We start from the raw sequence: 15,256 nt of genomic DNA on the forward strand, positions 1-15,256 counted from the left end.
TCAAGTTCAACTATAAACAATATTGGTAGTCTTACAAACAGCCAGTCATATCTTAATCACCCAAGAACTGTCGTCTCCACTCTCAGGTGGAAGTTACAAAATGTGCCTCAATCTTGTTTGATGCCCTTCCCCCACACAGGGCACAGTCATGTTTCTGTGCATTCTTTCCACGTGTCCTCTTAGGCTTTGCTTTGTTGCAATCATTTGATGTATGTGTTTTTTTTCTCAGTGTGTATTCTCTGACTATTCAATGTACTTCTGGCACTAAAGCATTTTAAAGACGCGTGTAAGATTTATCCTGTGAATTTCCATATGCAATGTCAAATAACAGACAATTGTGAAAAAAGTGCAACAGTCATGGAGAAGTTTCTCCTGTCTGTCTCCTCATATGCCAATTCAGATTGGAACAATTAGTGAAACATTTACAACAATCCTGACAGCAAAACTGTTTCTCTCTCATTTGATTATCCTCATATGCACTCTCGTGACCGCCAGTGCTCAAAGATCTGTTACTAAAGCGACAATATGATTTCCCTAGTGTGAATTCTCATATGCATAGTCAGATTATGGCCATGCCGAAAATATTTGCCACAATAATGACAGCGATAAGGCTTCTCCCCTTTGTGAATCCTAATCTGAGAACTCGGATTACCACTATGAGCAAAACATTTTCCACAGACCTGGCAGCAATATTATTTCTCCACTGTGTGAATTTTCAGACCCGCGCCAAAGTGAAAACATTTGCCACAATCATTACAGCCAATTATGTTCTACCCTGTGTGGATCCTTGTGATAATTCAGATACCCAACTTCAGAAAAACATTTGCCACATTCACCACAGTGATGCGGTTTCTCTCCTGTGTGAGTCTTCCTATGACACTTCAGATTCCATGCTCCAGCAAAACTGTCACAATCCTGACAGTGATATGATTTCTCCCGTGTGGGTCCTTATATGAGAATCCAGATGTACCCACTGAGGAAAACATTTGCCACATTCATCACAGTGATACGGTTCTGTCCCCGAGTGTATCATGCCTATGAGAAACCAGTTTTCCCATATTACATTTACATTTACATTTTAGTCATTTAGCAGACGCTCTTATCCAGAGCGACTTACAGTTAGTGAATACATTTTTTTTTTATACTGGCCCCCCGTGGGAATCGAACCCACAACCCTGGCGTTGCAAACGCCATGCTCTATCAACTGAGCTACATCCCTGCCGGCCATTCCCTCCCCTACCCTGGACGACGCTGGGCCAATTGTGCGCCGCCCATGAGTCTCCCGGTCGCGGCCGGCTGCGACAGAGCCTGGATTCGAACCAGGATCTCTAGTGGCACAGTTAGCACTGCGATGCAGTGCCTTAGACCACTGCGCCACTCAGGAGACAAGTGAGTGAAACGTTCACTACAGCAAATGGTTTCTCCTTTGTGTGAATCCTCATGTGCAAATTCAGATTGCCACAATCCTGACAGTGATGAGATTTATCTTCTGTGTGAATCCTCCTTTGCACTGGTGATTTTTTCCTGGTGATAAATAAGCTTTTTCTGTGTCTGCGTCCTCTTTGATTTGCGCAGGGGCTGAGAGTCTCTGAGGAATCATCTTCCTTAGGTTCTGTTTTGATCTGTTCAGTAGAGGACATTCTGTCTTTGTATTCTTCACTTTGGGTTTGTGAGGACTGAGTTGGGTACTGATCATAGTCACTTTTCACCCAGGCAGGAGTGAATACAGAGTCTTCCTCCTCCTGGATGATCCTGAAATCCTCCTGTTCCTCTTTAATCTGTATGATGTTCCAGTCATCTTGCCCCAGACTGGTGCTCCACTCCTGCTTACAGTGTTGCTGCTCAAGGGAAAACTCCTCTTCAGAGACAATGAACTGCTGAAAATCTGAAGGGAAGGAGAAAGGGATATTAGTGTGCTGGCCAATGTACAATGTCCTTCCAAATGATAGTGGGACTCTCAGACAGGTGAACAGCGACCACTAACGGCTGTTCAGGCTACGAATTCTGCAGAGGCGGGTTGCTAATGGCCCAGTGGAGCTTGCTAGTTGGGTAGGCATTAGGGCTGGGAATTGTCAGGTACCTCACGATATGATACTTAGGTGCCGATATGTACTGTGATTCAAACGATTCTATGTTGATTGCGATTCGATGTTCCAAACATATTGCTCTCTATACTGTAGACGAGAGAGCATATGAAAATGAGTTTTGATCAGTCATGGAAATAAGTGCTGAAAACATGTTAGCTCAATATTTAAAAAGAAGATGGAGAACAAGCTATAGGATGAAAAAGTTTTGGTACAGGTACAGCCGACTAGCGCTAGCTAACAAAACAAAAAGAATATCGGAATATGTAAGTAATGGACATTAGTATTCGATAGGGCTGAAATGGAGCAACAATGTTCCTGCACTACGGGGTATGTCTCACAATAATTTAAAAAGCAAGTGCATACTATACTGTGTACAACATCAGCTGTAGCTAGCTGTTATGCTAACGTTAACAACCAAATGACTTTAACAAACATACCGTTCTATGCTAGCTCCACAGGTTACTGCTCTTATGTGGCTGGGCTAATCCATACCCTGGACCTTTGGAGAGCCCAAGATGAAGTGACCAGACAAACAAATATTTACAGGTTGTCATTACCTCTGTCAAAAAGCTTATGGTACCTACGCTCTCAAACCTAATCATGATTACTGCTACCAAATTATGGACTGCTTTTTTTTTTGCATTTCCTTGATTTGAGATATCTATCACCTGAAGCATGCGTGCATGTATTTACATTGTGTGCACATGCCTATGTTGAATTCTGAACGCACTACCAGCACTTTGAAAAGTTGGTTTAATTATACTTTCCTGTGGATATTTACTTCTCAAATTTCCACCCAACGAAGGACCAACCACGCAGACAACCTGTACAATAAGTTCAAATATAATTGTATTCTATAGTCCGGCTTGTAGAGGACCTGATATTACAATTTCCACAATCAAACACTCTAAAGTCCCAGACGTTAGTGTATTTATGAAATTCACTTGTACTTGCGATTGCACTAAGTTGTGTACTTATGTAAGAGTTATGTCAGTTATGTATGAAGCATCCATATAAAAGGATAAACGTATTAAAATGTGCTCCTTACTGTCAGTCAACATTTGGTAATGTAGGCTAGGTTTAGTTGAATCTCATATTACAGTACCTTTTTTGGGGCGATGGCCTGCATTGTATGAATGCATCTCCTCCTGCAGCAGCAGCTGGATTTGGGCACCGAAGACTTCCCATCAACAAAGTGCTGAAAGAATTATGTATTTTAGCAAATAGCCAGCTAAAGACTTGTGCTACATGTAACTTACCCTAACAAAGTACAATCTGTATTATATAGCTAGCTAACTATAACTACACTACCGGTCAAAAAATGTAGAACACCTACTCATTCAAGTTTTTATTTTATTTTAACTATTTTCTACATACAAGACATCAAAACTATGAAATAACACATATGGAATCATGCAGTATTTTTTTTTTTACAAATCAAAATGTATTATATTTGAGATTCTTCAAATAGCCACCCTTGATGACAGCTTTGCACACTCTTGGCATTATCTCAACCAGCTTCATCTGGAATGCTTTTCCAACAGTCTTGAATGAGTTCCCACATATGCTGAGCGCTTGTTGGCTGCTTTTCCTTCACTCTACCGTCCGACTCATCCCAAACCATCTCAATTTGGTTGAGGTCGGGGGATTGTGGAGGCCAGGTCATCTGATGCAGCACTTCATCACTCTCATTCTTGGTAAAATAGCCCTTACACAGCCTGGAGGTGTGTTGGGTCATTGACCTGTTGAAAAACATATGATAGTCCCACTAAGCCCAAACCAGATGGGATGGTGTATCACTGCAGAATGCTGTGGTAGCTATGCTGGTTACGTGTGCCTTGAATTCTAAATAAATCATAGACAGTATTACCAGCAAAGCACCCCCACACCGTAACACCTCCTCCTCCATGCTTTACGGTGGGAAATACACATGCAGAGATCATCCATTCACCCACACCGCGTCTCACAAAGACACGCCGGTTGGAACCAAAAATCTCCAATTTGGACTCATTTCCACCGGTCTAATGTCGATTGCTCGTGTTTCTTGGCCCAAGCAAGTGGTTTCTTTGCAGCAATTCGACCATGAAGGCCTGATTCACACAGTCTCCTCTGAACAGTTGATGTTGAGATGTGTCTGTTACTTGAACTCTGTGAACCATTTATTTGGGCTGCAATTTCTGAGGCTGGTAACTCTAATGAACTTATGCTCTGCAGCAGAGGTAACTCTGGGTCTTCCATTCCTGTGGCAGTCCTCATGAAAGCCAGTTTCATCATAGCGCTTGATGGTTTTTGCGACTGCACCTGAAGAAACTTTCCAAGTTCTTGAAATGTTCCGTATTAACTGACCTTCATGTCTTTAGTATTGATGGACTGTCGTTTCTCTTTGCTTATTTGAGCTGTTCTTACCATAATACGGACTTGATATTTTACCAAATAGGGCTATCTTCTGTATACCCCCCCTATCTTGTCACAACACAACTGATTGGCTCAAACGCATTAAGAAGGAAAGAAATTCCACAAATTTACTTTTAAGAAGGCACACCTGTTATTTGAAATGCATTCCAGGTGACTACCTCATGAAGCTGGTTGAGAGAATGCCAAGAGTGTGCAAAGCTGTCATCAAGGCAAAGGGTGGCTATTTGAAGAATCTCAAATATAAAACATATTTTGATTTGTTTAACACCTTTTTGGTTACTACATTATTCCATATGTGTTATTTCATAGTTCTGATGTCTTCACTATTATTCTACAATGTAGAAAATAGTAAAAATACAGAAAAACCCTTGAATGAGTAGGTGTTCTAAAACCTTTGACCGGTAGTGTAGATTGAGGTTGTAGCGTTAAGGTTAAAGGTAGACTCAGCGAAATGACATTGCCACGAGCAGCACCACAGATATTAAGCGAGATGCAAGACCTCCCTCTCACACAGTCACACACAGTATCTGCGCATGAGCCTGGGTTTGCTTCATGCTGTTAGAGCGTGGTAGGTACGGAACCAAAACAGCTGAGAAGTTTAGCCTTGCACTTCAACACTGAACCTCCCAGCAACCTAAAGATGTGCATTCCCAGAACAGGCAACATTTTTAGTTCCGCTCTGAGAACGTTTCAAAAACAGTCCGTTTTGCCAATCAGGAAACGTATGGTTTCGTTCCCAGAACCAATGGGTTACCAAAAACATACATTCCCACAACTTCCAAGGAACCAAATGTGTTACCAATGACCTTAGAATGAATGAATGACCTGATCTGACTGGAGGCTATGTTAGAAAGGTAATCTTATCTACCACATGATACCATCACATCATCAGTGCCCACTTTGGTATTATGGCTGAGTGTTTACTGCTACTGAAAGTATTGCTACTTCTCAGAATTCGATCTTAAAGGTGCAATCAGCAGTTGCTACGTCCATTTTTGGACCGATACATTTTTTAAATTTTTTATTTGACCTTTATTTATCTAGGCAAGTCAGTTAAGAACAAATTCTTATTTACAATGACGGCCTACACCAGCCAAACCCGGACGACGCTGGGCCAATTGTGCGCCGCCCTATGGGACTCCCAATCATGGCCGGTTGTGATACAGCCTGGAATCGAACCAGGGGGTCTGTAGTGACGCCTCAAGCACTGAGATGCAGTGCCTTAGACCGCTGCGCAACTTGGGACCGACGCCTCGCTCCCATTGATTCTTGAAGTATATAACTTATAAATGCCTCATGAGCTTAGTTCAACTGTCGTACCCCATCAGAACCCAAAATATAAGCTTGTTTTACTCCCAACGTTAGTAAACAAATTAAATGTAAACAAACATGGTTAAAACTGTAATATCATGGCTGAGCAGCCCTTGCATCCATAGCTCTGTCAATGAATTTGAGGTTACATTTCTCCAGCTCCATCCCTCAGTTTTTTACAGAACCAAGGGTGGGGAGGCCACTTTGTTATTGTTTCTACTGCTGATTGCCACATTAATCACCTCCATTAGGATGTGTTGTCTTTACTGTAATGGTACAGTGGGACTCGGCTAGAGTTGGTCATATTTAGTTGTAGCTGAAATTGACCCACTATGCTGTTTACTTTGTGCACCTACGTCATATTGCTGAGTCTACCTTTAACTAAGCAAGCTAACATTACTCTGTTGTTGTAGCTAGTAGCTAGCTATCTAATGTTATGTAGCTTATGTCGTTACTAGCCTAGCTAGCTAAGTTTAGCTTAGTTGTAGCTATAATGTGAACGTGGTTAACTTTATCTAGACAGTTTCTTTTTTTCTCTTAGCTAATAATAATAATATTGTGATTTCACACATTATGCAAAGTTTTTTTATACTAATTATCATACAAAGAATAATTAAGTATTTCTATAAGATATGTGATTTGTTTATTTTTAAGCCTAAATGGTTTGTGTGTGTGTACTATCATTTATTGCGCCTTACAAAAATGCCTGTACATTGCTAAAAGGGGGGTGGGTCCAATCTACACAGAAGCACATTCAACTTTCCAAATCCGCAGTTTACACCCCGAGGAGCTCACTGCTCATTTTTGACTGCACTGCTCCTTTAATCTACTCAGTAGGGAAATTAGTGTGCTGGCCATGTACAATGTCCATGCAAATGATACCCTTATGAAAAACGATTGCAGTCAGAGTGCAGTTTAACTGCAGTCTAACTGCAGTATGCTGCAAATACTGCGTCCAAAATAAGTTTTTTACTACAGTAATTTTGCTCTGTAACTGCAGTTACAGTGCAGTATAACTGCAGTTACAGTGCAGTATAACTACAGTTACAGTGCAGTATAACTGCAGTTATTCTGCAATTACTGTGTCCAAAATACCACAGTCAGCTGCAGTTATTGCACTTTTACTGCAGTTTCAAAACTGCAATCCTTTTATGTAAGGGTAGTAGGACCTTCAAAAGACAGGTAAACAGCAATCCAATGGTATTATAGTAAACGAAAACTGAAACCAAAATTGGAAAAACAATTTAGTAAAAAATTGAAAAACAAAAACTATAAAGAAACTATCTTTGACTACAAAACAAACTCAAATAAAATGAAAACCATCATAAATTCTGTTTAGTTTTTAGCCTTTCTGTTTAGTTTTTTAGCTTCAAGTTCCTCGGCTTGCACATCCCTCACAACCTGAAATGGTCCCTTCACACAGACAACGTGGTGAAGAAGGAGCAACAGCGCCCCATCAACCTCAGGAGGCTAAAGACATTTGGCAATTGCACTGTCTGCAACCGCAGGGCTCACCAGAAGGTGGTGAGGTCAGCCCAATGCATCACCGGGGGCACACTGTCTTCCCTCCAGGACATCTACAGCACCCAGGGTCACAGGAAGGCCAACAAGATCATCAAGGACCTCAGCCACCCGAGCCACGGCCTGTTCACCCCGTTACCATCTAGAAGGAACAGACAGTCCAGCATCAAAGCTGGGACTGAGAGACTGAGAAACAGCAAATATCTCCAGGTCATCAGACTGTTAAACAGTCACCACTAGCCTTAGTCACTGTTCTAGCTGGCTACCACCCGGTACTCTACCCTACACCTTAGAGACTGCTGTCATTGAACACTGGTCACTTTAATAAATGTTTAAATACTGTTTTACCCACGTTATATGTATATACTGGATTCTAGTCATGGCTCATTCTGTATAACTACTGCTGTACACACCTTTTCTATTCATATACTGTCTTTACACACCATTGTATGTATATATATTTACATTGAGTATACCAAACATTAGGAACACCTTCCTAATATTGAGTTGTACCCCCCCCTCCTCCTCAGAACATCCTCAATTCATCGGGCATAGACTCTACAAGGTGTCAAAAGTGTTCCACAGGGATGCTGGCCCATGCTGACTCCACAGTTGTGTCAAGTTGGCTGGATGTCCTTTGGATGTTGAACCATTCCTGGTACACACAGGAAACTGTTGAGCGTGAAAAACTCAGCAGTGTTGCAGTTCTTGACCAACTCAAACCGTTGTGCCTGGCACCTACTACCATACCCCATGCAGCTACCATACCCCATTCACCCTCTGAATGGCACACATACACAATCCATGTCTCAAAAATCCTTCTTTAACCTTTCTCCTCCCCTTCATCTGAACTGATTGAAGGGATAATAGCTTTCACCTGGAATCACCTGTTCAGTTCACACCCCTTGACTTCTTTTCCACATTTTGTTGTGTTACAGCCTGAATTTAAAATGGATTAAATTGAGATTTTTGGTCACTGGCCTACACACAATACCCCATAATGTCAAAGTGGAATTATGTATTTAGAAATGTTTACTAATGAATTAAACATGAAAAGCTGAAATGTCTCGAGTCAATAAGTATTCAACCCCTTTGTTATGGCAAGCCTAAATAAGTTCAGGAGTAAAAATATGCTTAACAAGTCAGATAAGTTGCATGGACTCACTGTGTGCAATAATAGTGTTTAACATGATTTTTGAATGACTACCTCATTTCTGTATCCCACACATACAATTATTTGTAAGGTCCCTGAGTCGAGCAGTGAATTTCAAACACAGATTCAACCACAAAGACCAGGGTGGTTTTCCAATGCTTCGCAAAGAAGGGCAGATGGGGAAAAACAACAACAAAAAACATTTAATATCCGTTTGAGCATGGTGAAGTTATTAATTACACTTTGGATGGTGTATCAATACACCCAGTCACTACAAAGATACAGCCGTCCTTCCTAACTCAGTTGCCGGAGAGGCCAATGGTGACTTTAAAACAGTTAGAGTTTAATAGCTGTGATAGGTTAGTATTGTGGAGTTTTCTACTAATTGACAGAGTGAAAATAAGTAATACTGCAAGAAATGTGGCAAAGCAATTGACTTTTTGTCCTGAATACAAAGTGTTATGTTTGGGGCAAATACAATACAACACATTACTGAGTACCACTCTCCATTTATTCAAGCACAGTGGTGGCTGCATCATGTTATGGGTATGCTTGTAATAGTTAAGGACTGGGGAGTTTTTCAGGATAAAAAAAGAAACTGAATGGATCTAAGCACAGGCAAAATCCTAGAGGAAAATCTGGTTCAGTCTGCTTTCCACCAGACACTGGGAGATGGATTCACCTTTCAGCAGGACAATAACCTAGAACACAAGGCCAAATCTACACTGGAGTTGCTTACCAGGAAGACTGAATGTTCCTGAGTGGTCGAGTTACAGTTTTGACTTAAATAAATATATGGCAAGACCTGAAAATGGATGTCTAGCAATGATCAACAACCAATTTGACAGAGCTTGGAAGAATGTATTCAAGAATAATGGATAAATGTTCCACAATCCCGGTGTGCAAAGATTTTACCAGATAGACTCACAGCTATAATCGCTGCCAACGTTTATTCTAACATGTATTGACTCAGGGGTGTGAATACTTATGTAAATGAGATCTTTCTGCGTTTCATTTTCAATACATTTGCAAAAATATCTAAAAACATGTTTTGACTGTCATTATGGGATATTGGGTGTAGATGGATGAGATTTCAAAAAATATATTTAATAACTGTTGAATTCAGGCTCTAACACAAAATGTGGAATGAGTTAAGGGGTATGGATACTTTCTGAAGGCACTGTATGTCATGGAAAGAGCAGGTATTCTTAATGATTTGAATACTCTGTTTATATAGATGTTATATCATTACAGTATATATATAGTCCAGTCTCTGACATTGCTCATTCTGATATTTCTTAATTTACTTTTTTGGGTGGGGGATTATGTGTGCCAGGTATTATTGCATGTTGGAGCTAAAAACACAAGCATTTCACTGAACCTGCGATAACATCTGCAAATCTGTGTACGCGACCAATAAACTTTGATAAACCAGAAAGTCTTGTTGGGTTGAACAGAAACACGCGCACACACACGTGACACATACAGTGGCTTGCGAAAGTATTCACCCCCCTTGGCATTTTTCCTATTTTGTTGCCTTACACCCTGTAATTAAAAATGGATTTTTGGGGGATTTGTATCATTTGATTTATACAACATGCCTACCACTTTGAAGATGCAAAAACATTTTTTTTTGTGAAACAAACAAGAACTAAGACAAAAAAAACAGAAAACTTGAGCGTGCATAACTACTCACCCCCCAAAAGTCAATACTTTGTAGAGCCACCTTTTGCAGCAATTACAGCTGCAAGTCTCTTGGGGTATGTCTCTATAAGCTTGGCACATCTAGCCACATTCTTCAAGGCAAAACTGCTCCAGCTCCTTCAAGTTGGATGGTTTCTGCTGGTGTACAGCAATATTTAAGTCATACCACAGATTCTCAGTTGGATTGAGGTCTGGGCTTTGACTAGGAAATTCCAAGACATTTAAATGTTTCCCACTCGAGTGTTGCTTTAGCAGTATGCTTAGGGTCATTGTCCTGCTGGAAGGTGAACCTCCATCCCAGTCTCAAATCTCTGGAAGACTGAAACAGGTTTCCCTCAAGAATTTCCCTTTATTTAGCGCCATCCATCATTCCTTCACTTCTGACTAGTTTCCCAGTCCCTGCCAATGAAAAACATCCCCACAGCATGATGCTGCCACCACCATGCTTCACTGTGGGGATGGTGTTCTCGGGTGATGAGAGGTGTTGGGTTTGCGCCAGACATAGCATTTTCCTTGATGGCCAAAAAGCTCAATTTTAGTCTCATCTGACCAGAGTGCCTTCTTCCATATGTTTGGGGAGTCTCCCACATGCCTTTTGGCGAACACCAAACGTGTTTGCTTATTTTTTTCTTTAAGCAATGGCTTTTTTCTGGCCACTCTTCCGTAAAGCCCAGCTCTATGGGGTGTAAGGCTTAAAGTGGTCCTATGGACAGATACTCCAATCTCCGCTGTGGAGCTTTGCAGCTCCTTCAGGGTTATCTTTGGTCTCTTTGTTGCCTCTCTGATTAATGCCCTCCTTGCCTGGTCCATGAGTTTTGGTGGGCAGCCCTCTCTTGGCAGGTCTGTTGTGGTGCCATATTCTTTCCATTTTTTAATAATGGTGCTCCGTGGGATGTTCAGGATATTTTTTTATACCCAACCCTGATCTGTACTTCTCTTTGTCCCTGACCTGTTTGGAGAGCTCCTTGGTCTTCATGGTGCCGATTGCTTGGTGGTGCCCCTTGCTTAGTAGTGCAGGTATATATATACTGAGATCATGTGACAGATTGCACACAGGTGGACTTTATTTAACTTATTATGTGACTTCTGAAGGTAATTGGTTGCACCAGATCTTATTTAGGGGCTTCATAGCAAAGGCTGTGAATACATATTCACGCACCACTTTTCCGTTATTTATTTTGTTTAAAAAAATTCTACAAGTTTTATTTTTCATTTCACTTCACCAATTTGGACTATTTTGTGTATGTCATTACATGAAATCCAAATAAACATCCATTTAAATTACAGGTTGTAATGCAACAAAATAGGAAAAATGCCAAGGGGGATGAATGCTTTTGCAAGGCACTGTACACCGGCTGGCTGAGAACTGATAGATTTGTGAAGAAGTGTTGTATTGCTTATGTTTTTGCTGTTGTTTCAGCTGTTTTTATTAACACTATTTGAAGGGGTTAGTCAGTGATACATGTTTAATATTACATAAACATAACATGGTTCATGCTCTACAACATTCACAGAGCAGGACCCTACCTTACACAGGAAGCGGCACAGGTTCTAATCCAGGCACTTGTCATCTCCCGTCTGGATTACGGCAACTCGCTGTTGGCTGGGCTCCCTGCCTGTGCTATTAACCTCCTACAACTCATCCAGAAAGCTGCAGCCCGTCTGGTGTTCAACCTTCCCAAGTTCACGTCACCCCGCTCCTCCGCACACTCCACCGGCTTCCAGTTGAAGCTCGCATCTGCTACAAGACCATGGTGCTTGCCTACGGAGCTGTGAGGGGAACGGCACCTCCTTACCTTCAGGCTCTGATCAGTCCCTACACCCAAATGAGGGCATTGCGTTCTTCCACCTCTGGCCTGCTGGTCCCCCTACCTCTGCGGAAGCACAGTTCCCGCTCAGCCCAGTCAAAACTGTTCCCTGCTCTGGCACCCCAATGGTGGAATAAGCTCCCTCACGACGCCAGGACAGCGGAGTCACTGACCACCTTGAAACCCTACCTCTTTAAGGAATACCTGGGATAGTATAAAAGTAATCCTTCTACCCCCCCCCCCCACAAAAATAAATAAATACATTAAAAAATAATATCTCTCTCTCTATATATATATATAAATAAATAAAACAAATGAAAATTTAAAATATACTCTAAAAATTTAAAATTAGAAAAATAAATAAATTGTAAAGTGGTTGTCCCACTGGCTATCATAAGGTGAATGCACCAATTTGTAAGTCGCTCTGGATAAGAGCGTCTGCTAAATGACGTAAATGTAAATGTAATGTCAAAATGAGCCATGATTTAATTTGTTGTTTTTTCCTCTGTGAACTACTACTAAAGTTAAAAAAGCATTAGATTGGTGTAAACACTGACAAGAAACAAAACCATATTTCTTGCACCAGTCTAGGCCCTTATCCTTTAAATTCAAGTCACATTAGGATTGATTTATAATTTAAACCTAACCAAACCTACAGTTGAAGTCGGAGGTTTACATACACCTTAGCCAAATACATTTAAACTCTGTTTTTCACAATTCCCGACATTTAATCCTAGTAAAAATTCCCTGTCTTACGTCAGTTAGATCACCACTTTATTTTAAGAATGTAAAATGTCAGAATTATAGTAGAGAGCTTTTATTTCTTTCATCACATTCCTAGTGGGTCCTAGTATTTGGTAGCATTGCCTTTAAATTGTTTCACTTGGGTCAAACGTTTCGGGTAGCCTTCCACAAGCTTCCCACAATAAGTTGGGTGAATTTTGGCCCATTCCTCCTGACAGAGCTGGTGTAACTGAGTCAGGTTTGTAGGCCTCCTTGCTCGCACATGCTTTTTCAGTTCTGCCCACAAATGTTCTATAGGATTGAGGTCAGGGCTTTGTGATGGCCACTCCAATACCTTGACTTTGTTGTCATTAAGCCATTTTGCCACAACTTTGGAAGTATGCTTGGGGGTCATTGTCCATTTGGAAGACCCATTTGCGACCAAGCTTTAACTTCCTGACTGATGTCTTGAGATGTTGCTTCAATATATCCACATAATTGTCCTTCCTCATGATGCCATCTATTTTGTGAATGCACCAGTCCCTCCTGCAGCAAAGCACCTCCACAGCATGATGCTGCCACCCCCATGCTTCACGGTTGGGATGGTGTTCTTCGCCTTGCAAGCAACCCCCTTTTTCCTCCAAACATAACGATGGTCATTATGGCCAAACAGTTCTATTTTTGTTTAATCAGACCAGAGGACATTTCTCCCAAAAGTACGATCTTTGTCCCCATGTGCAGTTGCAAATCGTAGTCTGGCTTTTTTATGGCAGTTTTGGAGCAGCGGCGTCTTCCTTGCTGAGCAGCCTTTCATGTTATGTCGATATAGGACTCGTTTTACTGTGGATATAGATACTTTTGTACCTGTTTTCTCCAGCATCTTCACAAGGTCCTTTGCTATTTTTCTGGGATTGATTTGCACTTTTCGCACCAAAGTACGTTCATCTCTAGGAGACAGAACGCGTCTCTTTCCTGAGCGGTATGACGGCTGTGTGGTCCCATGGTGTTTATACTTGCGTACTATTGTTTGTACAGATGAACGTGGTACCTTCAGGCGTTTGGAAATTGCTCCCAAGGATGAACCAGACTTGTGGAGGTCTACAATTTTCTTTCTTTCTGAAGTCTTGGCTGATTTCTTTTGATTTTCCCATGATGTCAAGCAAAGAGGCACTGAGTTTGAAGGTAGGCCTTGAAATACATCCACAGGTACACCTCCAATTGACTCAAATGATGTCTTAGCCTATCAGAAGCTTCTAAAGCCAATTTTCCAAGCTGTTTAAAGGCACAGTCAACTTAGTGTATGTAAACTTCTGACCCACTGGAATTGTGATACAGTGAATTATAAGTGAAATAATCTGTCTGTAAACAATTGTTGGAAAAATTACTTGTGTCATGCACAAAGTTGCCAAAACTATAGTTTGTGGAGTGGTTGAAAAACGAGTTTTAATGACTCCAACCTAAGTGTATGTAAACTTCCGACTTCAACTGTATGTCCTGGCCATCGAGTTGTATGGAGTCCTCTATAGTGGCCAAAACTTTCATCAACTCGGCGGGACTTTAACTTCATTGTCTGTTCCCTCCTGATGACCTGTTTGGCATGAGCTGATGACCCGGTTGGAGTCGTGACAGCCGGGTCATCAGGAGGAATAAGCCTATGAATTTTACTTGTGAAGACGAAAATTGACTTTTTAAGATGAGACGGCCTCAATGGCACTACCCATGCTCTCACAGACGCCATCGTGACACAGAGATGTTATGTCTATGGTCCTGGCCCATCACCTTATATATCACAGCTACCCCAGTGGCAAGAAGTGACATACTGAAAAAACTAACTATAGGCCTACAACACCTAAATGTCTCCTAGCCTCCCACGCATAGGCTACTTTCTGTCCCTAACCCAAACTAAATAGAAAAACAAAATACAAACATTTCTATCAAAACTCAAATGAAATAAAAACTAGCAAATCATGTCTAAAAACTAACTGAAACTAAACTGAATTTCTAATCAAAATAAAAAAACTCAATATTAAATCACAAAACTATAATATCCTTGCACCGATCACTAGTGGCTGTTCAAGCTAGAAATTATGCAGAGGCGGGCTGCTAGTGACCCAGTGAGCTTGCTAGATGTAGCCTAGGCATTTAAAACGTTGCTTAGCTTCCTGCTAACCGAATTAAACTGTCAACATTGTCAATGTTTATAAAATGTATGTTGAATACAGAGAAAGTAACAAACCTGCTCTATACAACTTTATCTCCGGTTTCAAGATGATGTCAAGCAGCCCCTGCACACGGTCGTTGTCCTCTTTCGATAGATAAACGTTGTCCTGGTCCTCTGATATCGTTTTTGTAACGGCTCTGAATATCTCTTCTGCATCCCCTGTACATCATTGGTTAAAAATCACTCAACTCCAATTTAGACCTTTTTTTTTTCTTCAGATAATGCCAATAGCTAGCTCCTGTTGTGTTCCGTCACCCGTGAAACCAACAAGAGTAATGAAGAACTTCCAGGTCAAGTTTTTTTTATCATTCAA

Source organism: Coregonus lavaretus (assembly GCF_964263955.1).
Source record: "Coregonus lavaretus genome assembly, chromosome: 38".
In the NCBI taxonomy this organism is placed as follows: domain Eukaryota; kingdom Metazoa; phylum Chordata; class Actinopteri; order Salmoniformes; family Salmonidae; genus Coregonus; species Coregonus lavaretus.